General features: G+C 34.1%; 1 pseudogene; it reads right to left on the reverse strand.

Moving 5' to 3' along the window:
* Positions 1 to 605: 605 nt before the first annotated feature.
* On the reverse strand, positions 606 to 5,613 carry LOC110025728 (annotated as a pseudogene).
* Between the last annotated feature and the right edge of the window lie 5,005 nt (positions 5,614 to 10,618).

Here is a 10,618-nt window from a genome sequence, read left to right on the forward strand (position 1 = left end):
ACTCAATCATAAACTCTCGGGGCATGTTGATAAAGGACAATTTAGGATCCAACACCCCTAAAGCTCATATTTTTTTGTTGCTGACATTGAAATTGTTCAAGTTTGTTGAAAACACAATGAACAAGTGTCCCACTCTAACAGCCACCACCATCATCATCATCCACATCGTCTATCGACAACGACAGTGAGGGTCATCTTGATGAGATGTTAACAACCATGTCACAATTCATGAAACTCACTAGGAGGAGGATTTAATCATAAAATCAATCTTTCCATTTAATCTCTTAGCTCCAACAACAATGTCAAATTTATGACCCTATAAAATCATCTCCTCCAATGTCATCTAGGAGGGTTCTATTTTATCCTCACCAATGACATTAACAACATTGTAACATGATTCAAAGTCTCATACAAGACCATAAAGAGTCGAATAATCCCACATCAAGCATTTGCGCAATTTCGATGATGTTGTGGCCTTGAAGTTGACTAATGAGAACTTATTTTCCCTAGTATTCTCCAGCATTGTAAATATTTATGAACAACAGTTCCTACCAAAGACAATAGACATGGTTTAACATCAAAAGGAAACAAATATGCAAGTAAATATTAAAATTTTAAAATGTTACAAATATAAATACAATAATGTTTAGTGGTGTGTATGTAAATACCCCACTAATAATAGACACCCCATAGCCATAAGTTATTATTTCTCATAAAACATTAAACATGACCTGTGTTCCTAAATACATAGTGAAATTACAAGCTTACTGTAAAACAACTTCCTGTGATTCTGAAAAAGTTGAAGAATTGAAAAAAAAATGTAATTAAATCTTTTATTTATTCTATGAATATTCATCTGGAGGCTTCATAGCATCACACTGTTCATAGCTCATTCTGAATGAGCTTATTTAAAAGAGTAGTCAACAGAGCATCTCTTTTCTCCGCTCTAGACTCTTCCCTCATTCTCCTCTGCTCCTCCCTCTCCCTCCATGCCCGCTCGAGCATCATCCTCTCCCTCTCCAGCTTCTCCATGGTCTGCCTCCATTCCTGCTCTTCGCTCCATCATCTCCCACCAATGGGACTCTATTTGTTGCTGTTTCTGCATGAATTCCTGCAACAGCTCATGAATACTAATGGCTGCCCTCGACTTACCGCCTGCTCTGCTTTGCTGCTGTTGTGGAACGTTCTTCTCCGCCTTCCTCTTTTTGCTCTGATTTGGCCGTTCTTCATCGCTTTCTTCATCTTCTTCCTCATCGTCATCTGAAAGTTCTTCGTATAATCTCTCGCTGATGGATCGCTTTGGGTTCTTCTTTGATCGAGGTGTTCCTGATTCGGATTCGAAGAGAAGACGCTGCATTGTAGGACTTTCTGTGAACACACTGTGTAATTCTTCGAAGAATGGGCAATGTCTACCATTTTCCGCTTCGCCGGACTCTCTATCCTGGCAATCGGTAGAAACGTAATTCATTTATAATTTTCACACCCAAATGAAAATAAGAATAAATGTCGATTGGTTCTCACTTCTCGATGTTCTATCTTCGGCAATGATGAAAATCTTAAACTTCTAAATGATTTAATCAATGATCTACCTTTGTCAACAGTTGTGACTTGAGATGAAGATTGTTCTCATCTAAAATACTTGATGCTTGATTCTTAGTATCACAATTATAAACATTTTTATTTTGTTAGAAAATTGAATGTCAACCAAGCACAACCCACACAATATACATACCAAGCTTAATTTTGTTGGAAAAACTGAAGAGACCATTTCATGGAGGAACATGGACCAAGGAAAAAAACCCCAATACCTCCATTACAATAACATTAATTATATGTTCTCACCTTGAAAAACAACAAGTTAAGAGATAACTGGCACTAAACATGAAATATAGAACCATTCAAGAAAATGTGACATTTTACTAAATAACAATCTTTAAATTTGTTACACAAATCTTTCCACCAAGATTACTAAAGTACATCATTAGTATAACTTAAATATTTCATTATCCTAGTTCAGGATACCTGATTCAAATGTCCGAAAAAGCCAATAGAATCTACATTAAACTCACCAAATATGCATTAAACTCGTTGAAGTCGCCTTGAAACCGTCAAAAGTAAAAACTGAATTCACCAAAGCCATAATGCACTCACTATATTGAACTCGCTAAGCATTTTATAAACACACCAGTTTGTCACTATCAGATTTACAATGAACTCCCCTTGGAACCTACTCAGCCAAAAGGACAAACAAGCGTATTCACCTAAGTTTAAAAGCTAATCATCAATATCTGACCAAGTCGGTTGTTGACTTCATCTAGTGATGATTTTAGTCAATTATCAATGTGAATTTTTATACACTTTGAGTTTTTGACTGCAAGCCTCGTGCAGTTCTGCAAAAAGAAACTATTTAGTTTTGATAAATATTTTCTTAGTTTATATAAATTGAATGTAAATTTTCCTGCAGCATCAAACCCTGGTTTGAAATTATAAATATAAGGTCAAAATAAAGGCTTTGCGCATTAAATCATTTGAGCGAAAGTCTCATACTCCCCTCAATATAGTGTTTCAGTGTGAAGAGCTTCACACTCCATATCTCTTTCTCTTTCTTTAGCTGTTCCCTACTTATTTCGTGTTATTGATTGTTAATAAGATTCTGATAATCTTCGCGAACAATTTTTGAACTATCAGTTACCATATTATAATATTCTTCTATTATAGTGGCTACTAGATGCATAAAAAATAGCCAAAATCAATCAATTCATTAGGATTAATCAGCGGAAAGTTCATCCATCTCTAAGCGTTATCTTCTTCAACATTTTAATGTGATAAATCCCATAATCTATGATAGCTTAAACTGCTCCATATTTTCAGCAAGGCCAACTTGCTACTATTTCCACAAAGTTCTCATGGATGACTTCCACTTCATCTTTAACATGCTTCTGCTCATGTAAACAATTTTATGGAGAGTATTTTTTGTATAGAATTCGTCCTCAAACTCTACGAGCTCCTCCAACTAATAAGAACGCCATTGTATTCATCAAAGTGACCTCGCTAGGGCTGAAAAGTTTTTTTGAAAGTAAATAGGAAGGAGATAGCCCAAACTGTAGAATTTCTCTCAATAACTCGGCCAGTAACTTACTAATACCCTCATGGTTTTCAGATAATTCAATGAAACCTATATGTAAACCCACTAAGCAATTTATCATTACATTGGCTAACAAAAAAGATTAGGGGCATTTACATACATAACAACCCAATTCCTATGTATTTACATACATAACGCCTAAAGTTTACTTTTTTACATTTATACCACCCAAATCTTTCATACTACATCAACACTATCTTAACTTTTAAAAAGTGAAATACACATTCTCATGCATAGGTAGGGTGGCATATATGTAAAAAATGAAGTTTAGGTGTGTGTAAATCTTTCCAAAGATAATTGAATAATACCTTATTGAAACCAGAGCTTGGGCATCAAAGTCAATGGAGCCAACAATCTCAAGGCAATTTTCACATCTCACTTTAATGTAAGTGTGCAAGAGGAAAACAAAGCTACGAAAAGTCTCTCCAATTACTTGACATATGCACGAAAGCACAAAGAAGATTAATGTGGAGAAAATAAACTCACAATAAACTTGGAGAAAAGAAGTCAGAGATTCTCCGAGGATCCTCAAACATATAAAGAGGTTATTACAAACTTAGGAATCGAACGTGGAATACTTTACAAGTCAGAATTACATGAATTTTATATAAGGAATAGTTCATCTCCTAACATTAATGATTAATCACAATTGGAGACTTTATAGCAAACATGTAAGACTTTGTAGTAGCTTTTATTTAAGACTTTATGAAAGTCTTTATTTTAAACTTTATGGTAGTTTTTGTTTTAATAACTTCGTAGCATTAAGATAGTCATCAAATTGATTTTGGTTAAAATCAATATGAAACTTCTTATTCATGGGAAATTTATGTAGATACCACACAATTCTAATGTATTTAAATATTTAACTCCCAAAGCTTGATATTTATATTTATAACACCATGGTGTCATAAACCTATCCATGAAAAGCTATATTTCACATTTAAAAAAAATATATTGATAGTGATATTTTATTATTGTGATGTAAAAGATTTGCATGGTATACATGTAAACATGTTTAAAGCTTGGATATGTAAATAAATAAGATTTGTTTGGTATGTATGTATATGCCCCTAATACTTGTTGTTTTTGTTGGTTTTGATAGTTTTGGACAAAACTTAAAGATTTCAACAAATTGAATTTACACCCCAAACATGAAAGTTTTGCTTGAAACTCATAGGATTTGGCTCTTGAGCATTAGACAATATTCTTCTAGAATCCTACCGCTGAAAATGCACTAAATTTTATGTGTGTGTATGAAAAATATGTCAGCGCGAATCTCAAGGCAAACGGACGGTTCTGGAGTGAGAAACAATTGATCGGACGCCTTATTGATGACCGAAGGATAGTATGCTAACGGAAAGGCATTGAGATTGGGCGATCGGAGGCAAAGAATTTCCTATTGAACGACGATCAACTCCAAAGCGGATCGACTAATTACTCAATCCCAGACCATGTACCAATGGAGTTACGGTGTAGCAAGCGGTCGGCAGACTTCTCATCGCCTTAATATATTCGCCAGCATTATTATACTCTAATGCTCTTGTAATTTCTAAAAGGCCCTCAAACCCAATAATGATGGTATTAACTTGTAATTTTGTAATAACTATGACTTATTCCAATAAATAGTAGCTCCATGTCATAAATAAATGCTAGAATCTTTTAATGTTCACTATTTTGCCCTATACTATACCATGGGTGTGTTTCCCGGAGATTTTCGGATTCAACAATGTGCATTGAAAGTTAAGCCTTGATTAGAATTTTTTTTCAAAATATACAACCAAAAAATCAAAACTGATTGCCAGATTAAATTACTGAAACTATCGAAATTGAAATTTAGCAATGAGAAAAAAACCGAGTTTTGATCCTTGCTTTCAACGAACCAAATATTTTTTAAACGCTTCAATCCAACCTATGGATCCCTATAAACGCTAACTAATCATAAACAAAGGTTACTCAATCATATTCTTGATCCAAAGCGAGCAGACTAATTCCATAACTTGATGCCGCGGCGATTTCTATTCATTAACCATAAAACTAGAAATCATTCTACGAAGGAAAAAAAAAAGAGATGAAGCCAACCTTGTATCGATTGACGAGATTCTTCCACTTGAGCTTGCATTGATCCGGGCTCCGTGGGTAGCCCTTATCCCTCATCCTCGAAGAAACCGCCTCCCACAAAGTCTTATTCCGGAGCGCCACCGTGAAATCCCGCTCAAAATCCGCACGAATAGCTATCAATTCTCTCGTCTCTTGCTGCCCCCACTGAAACACTTTGTCCTCCTTCGATCTCTGCCCCCCGCTAGCTCCCCCTTCGTTTCCTGCGCCGCCCATCATCGCCGACATCTCCGATGCAGCCGTTTTCAGCTGCAGCGGCATAACACCCATCCTTCCGCTGAGGGCATCCCCCTCCCCACCACGCATCAACATCCTCAACAAACCCTAAAATCTCTCTCTTCTCTCGCTGAAAAAAATTTAAATGATTTTTTATTCTTGCATGTAGATAGACTAGCTTATTTAATTAAAAAAATTTACATGCAGAACACTCAATTCTTCTTACATAGTTAAGGGTATGTTTGGCGTAGCTTTTTCCCTGTGGCGTGGCGTCTGGACGTTATTTTCGCTTGTTTGGTGCGGCGTTGGATGAGCGGCATCCCACGATTTCGATTGAACGTCGAACGCGTATAGGAACCCGTTTCTCAGCTTTCCAACGCGGCATTTTACCCCGTTGTCCTAGTCTATAAACTTTTTTCCCCTCTGTCTGAACCGATCTCTTATCAAACACGTATAGGAACCCGTTTCTCAGCTTTCCAACGCGACATTTTACCCCGTTGTCCTAGTCCATAAACTTTTTTCCCCTCTGTCTGAACCGATCTCTTCCCTTTCCTCCTCTTCGTTGATTCCTCTTCGCTGATCGGTTTGATCGCATGGCAAGGTCGCAGGGAGCTTTCGATCGTTCCTTTTCTCCGACCGCGTTCCTCTTCCCCGATCGGTATTATTCGACTGCTTCTGATCCCCACTGCAAGAAGTCGCAAACCCAGAATAAGGTGAGAAAGAACTGACAATGTTCCGTTTCTCTCCGATTGCATTGTTTGGTTTCTCTCCGAAATATTTTGTTCTAAAAAGATGATTGATCATTGCTAGAGAGAAGTTTCAAAAGTTGTAAAAAATGAAGATGAAAAACATGTGAGGTAAATCATATTGATGCCGATGGAACTTTTTTTCTTCACTCTTTTTTATTTAGAGGAAGCATTTTCCTTAAAAAAAATAATGTCAACCAATAGTGGAGAAGTAGTTGATCTTTCCTTTAAGGAACAAGAGGAAGTGAAGAAGGAACTACTTTGAGAAGTAGCAAGAATATTTGGAAATTTTTTTAATTATACGGTCTATCATTAAGTACTTTTTAGGTTAACTAGCAAATAAATCAAGAACATGAAGGGTAAGTTTAAATGAGTATAGTAATGATTTATTTGTTTTTTTTTATTTTTTATTTTGATGTACTCCATATTTGCAATACTAACTAATGTTGGATATATATGTTTGTATGCATATGAACAATTTAGTTGCTTCTAATCTTTTATCTAAAATTTGATTAGAAAGTTCTGAGTTTTCATTTTTATACACTTAATTTGAGTTTTTGTTTATCTCTTGATGAGATTATTTGTTTTTGTGGTGAAATATGAAAGCTTCATATTGTTCCTATCATTTAATGTGACTTTGTTTTCTTAAGTATTGTTACATTTATATGTTTTGTTGTAGTAAAACAAATGGCTAATAAGTTCAAAGAGTTTGCCCCACTGGCTTTCTGGGGAAAAGAAACGAAAAATAATTTTTTGCGATCTTTGCCTTAAGGAAATTGATATGGGAAACAAACCAACTACTTTCTTCAATAAAGAAAGGTGACAAAATATTATAAAAAATTTTAAGAAAATTACAGACAGAGAGTATAGTTGAAGAATAAGTGAGATCAGCTTAAGAAAGATTGGAAGATTTGGAAGGACTTGAAACGAGGCTCAACGGAGTTAGGTTGAGATCTAGTTAAACGAACAGTTGATGCACCAAAGGAGTGATGGTCTGAAAGACTTGCAGTGAGTTTTATTTCTATATTTACTTAGTTTTTACTCTTTATTTTTTCTAATTGGATTTTTTTTTATTTCATTGTAGGTGGTTCTTACAATAAAGAAATTTAATATTACCGGAAATGTGTTTATTCCTGAGATAGAGGAAAAACTCAACCGCATGTTTGGGGGGGTGGTCGCAACTGGAAACTATGCATATTGCTCAAGCGAGATTGGGTTTGCTGGCAACGCTGCCAATATTGGAACCCTTGGAGGTTTAAGTGATTCCACTGAAGTCCCCAGCCCGAAGGATAACGAATATGAGCCCACTTTCCCTTCAAATGAGCATAACGAATATGAGACCACTTTCCCTTCAAAGAAGTCGAGGGTTGACAATAGAACAAAATATGGTGCTAGTTTTCTTAGAAAAGAACTCTCCCAATTTGTTTCTGCTTACAAAGCAGAATAGCAGGTTTCTCATTCACAACTATAAAGGAGGCACTATAAATTTTGAGCGAGTCACAAGAAGTTTATGAGGATGACGAATTGTATCTCTTTGCAACAGAATTAATAGAAGACCCGGTTCATAGAAATATCTTTGTGAAGATGTCAACTAAGCGCAGATTGACTTATGTTCGGTGTTTTTATAATCGCCTAAACATTTGAGATATTCAATTATTTTGATGTCATGAACATTTATAATGCATTTTGTTTTAATTGTTTATTGTTGTACTTTAAATCTGAGTTATTATTGTAGTACTTTATAATGCATTTTAATTGTTTATTGTATTTGTTTTGATGTCAATCATTTAGTATTCACGTTATTATATGCTACTGCTTTTTTTTCATATTTATCAAAATGATTTATTTAAGCAATTCAATAATGTATGGGGATTAGACTGAAATATACCAATCCATATGGATACTAGTTGAAGACGACAAATATCCGTTAACATGGATGCACGCAGGAGAAGGTGGAGAGAAATGTTGATTACTGTCATGTGCTTAATCTATGAGTACTACACTACGTACATTAATCGGTTGTCGTGCATGACATCTCCATATATCGGTGATAAATAGGTTGGGGAGTTGCTAGCAGGCCACCCAACAAGATTTAGTAATATGTTTCGAATGAGCCAGGAAGTATTACTCGAACTTCTTGAGGAACTCGTAGGCGCTCACGGACTTCATAGTTCAAGCAAAACTACTTCAAGTGAGGTGCTCGCAATAACACTGTACATACTATCTCAAAATGAATAAATGAATCCATGATTGAGCATTTTCAGCACTCCTTCGAGACAATTAGCAGGTATTTCTAATTGGATTGAGCGCATTTGTTAGTCTTTCAGCACTTGTCGTCAAACCATCAAATCCTAATTTCGAGCGGACACCCGCGGAAATATCACATGATGTGCGTTATATGTCATTTTTGAAGGTAATGTCTTGAGAGCAATTCAGTTATTTTTTTTCGACAATACAATGTTTTTTATTACCTATCATTTACTTAATCAATACTGCATCGGCACAATTGGCGAAACACATGTTGATGCACGAATCCCCAGATGACGTTGATCGAGAATGAAGAACATCACTTGAGGAAAGTCTGGCAGGGAGCTACACCGTGTAAATGTTAAAAATAATAAAATTATCTTGCTAATTGTCATTATAATATAATAGTTTTAGAGTTTTTTTTTTTTTTTTCTTCCTTTATATTATCGGTTACTTGAAATGTGTTTATGTAATTCTTGACAGTTATCATTGAAGTTTGAACTAAATAGTAGTCATGTACTTCCATGAAATCATTTTTTACGTAGAAGATGAATTATTGTTGTAACATATAACACAAATGGGTATTTTAATTCACAGTCTAAATTTTTTAGCAACGTTTACGTTTACATGTTCATAACTGATGAAAAATTAAAATATATGTGTTTGGTCGTCAAATCTTGATATTCATAACTTTTAAAATTACCCAACAATTAACACTTTCAAGTTTCACTGATTCATTACATTAAAAATTTTGCTCATGAAGTTTAAAAAATTTCATCGTTACAGTCTTTTTTTAAATTGTTTTACTAAATAATGACAAAATGGTCATTTTTCACACAGCTGCACCAAACAGACAGTCAGCTTCCCCGCAGCAGCTTCCTGGGGCAGTGGCAGCTTCCTGTGGCAGTGTAACTGCAGCTAAAAAGTTGTGAAGCTGCGCTAAACAGACCCTTACACAAGTAATGCCAAGGCAGCATTTAGTAGCATGCTTTTAACGAATTTAGCCATGGAATTTAACTTAAATTCAACTAAATATAAAAAAAAAACAAACATAAATCAAATGTTTCATTTATCCAAAAACAGCTGCCCACACAGTTATTCTTAAATCATAGAAAACAAACAGTCATTCAATTTATCTGCAACAATTTTCCCGCAGTAACTTCCTAAAGCAAATGTTGCGCAGCAGATTATTGATAAACTGTTGCTGCCCCAAACAGACCCTAAATCATTTTTTTCTCGTTCTATCGACTTTGTCAACTCTCTCTCTATTTAAGGATGTAAATACGAATTTAATAAATTTGATTGCAAGCTGAATTTTAGATATTATTTTGTCATTTGCTCAAGCTCCTTTTCCGTCACCACCGAGACCCATCAAATTTAATAAAACTTATTTAACATATATCCTTGTTACCTCCAAAAACCATCCTAAACGTATAAATTTACTTTGTATGTTGCGCTTCACCTATCCATGAGAACATATATTTCATATTTTAAAAGTTAAAATAGTGATATTTTTTTATGTTTATATATGGTATAAATATAAAAAATAAAATTTATTTTAGATATATAAATACATAAGATTTGAGCGGCATGTATGTAATAATGCCCCTAATTACTTTCATGAAACTTTAAAAGTAAAAAAAAAAAATTTACTTGAAAAATCATATTTCAATATTTTTTAATTAAATAAATCAATGAAAATTTTTTTTGACAGTTTCTTTCAATCTTTATTGATATACTAATAAAAACAAAATTATAAATACTATTATAAAATCAAACTATTCAATATAATACCAACATAATTTTATTATTATTATTGGTCAAATTTGTAAGTCAAATTTAGTTTATTTAATTCAATGTAAAGATTTTTATTGTATACTTTTCAAATTGTTATTTTTTATTAGATGATAGAGATAATTGCCAAAGTAGTAAAAGTGTCAAATTAGTCCAATTATTTTAAGAGAGTTTGAAGTGTCGCCATTAAAAAATAAAAAAAAGAAAATTTGGATTTAGGGTGTTAAAATATAAGGGTATTTTTAGAATTATGTTTTTTCAGGAGGTCGTGGATCAAAATTCAACAATATAAGCCTTATGTATGTACTAAATAATTATGATTATTTTAACATAACCAGTGCGATGAGATTTGTAT

This window comes from Phalaenopsis equestris, unplaced genomic scaffold (genome assembly GCF_001263595.1).
Source record: "Phalaenopsis equestris unplaced genomic scaffold, ASM126359v1 Scaffold000326, whole genome shotgun sequence".
Lineage (NCBI taxonomy): Eukaryota > Viridiplantae > Streptophyta > Magnoliopsida > Asparagales > Orchidaceae > Phalaenopsis > Phalaenopsis equestris.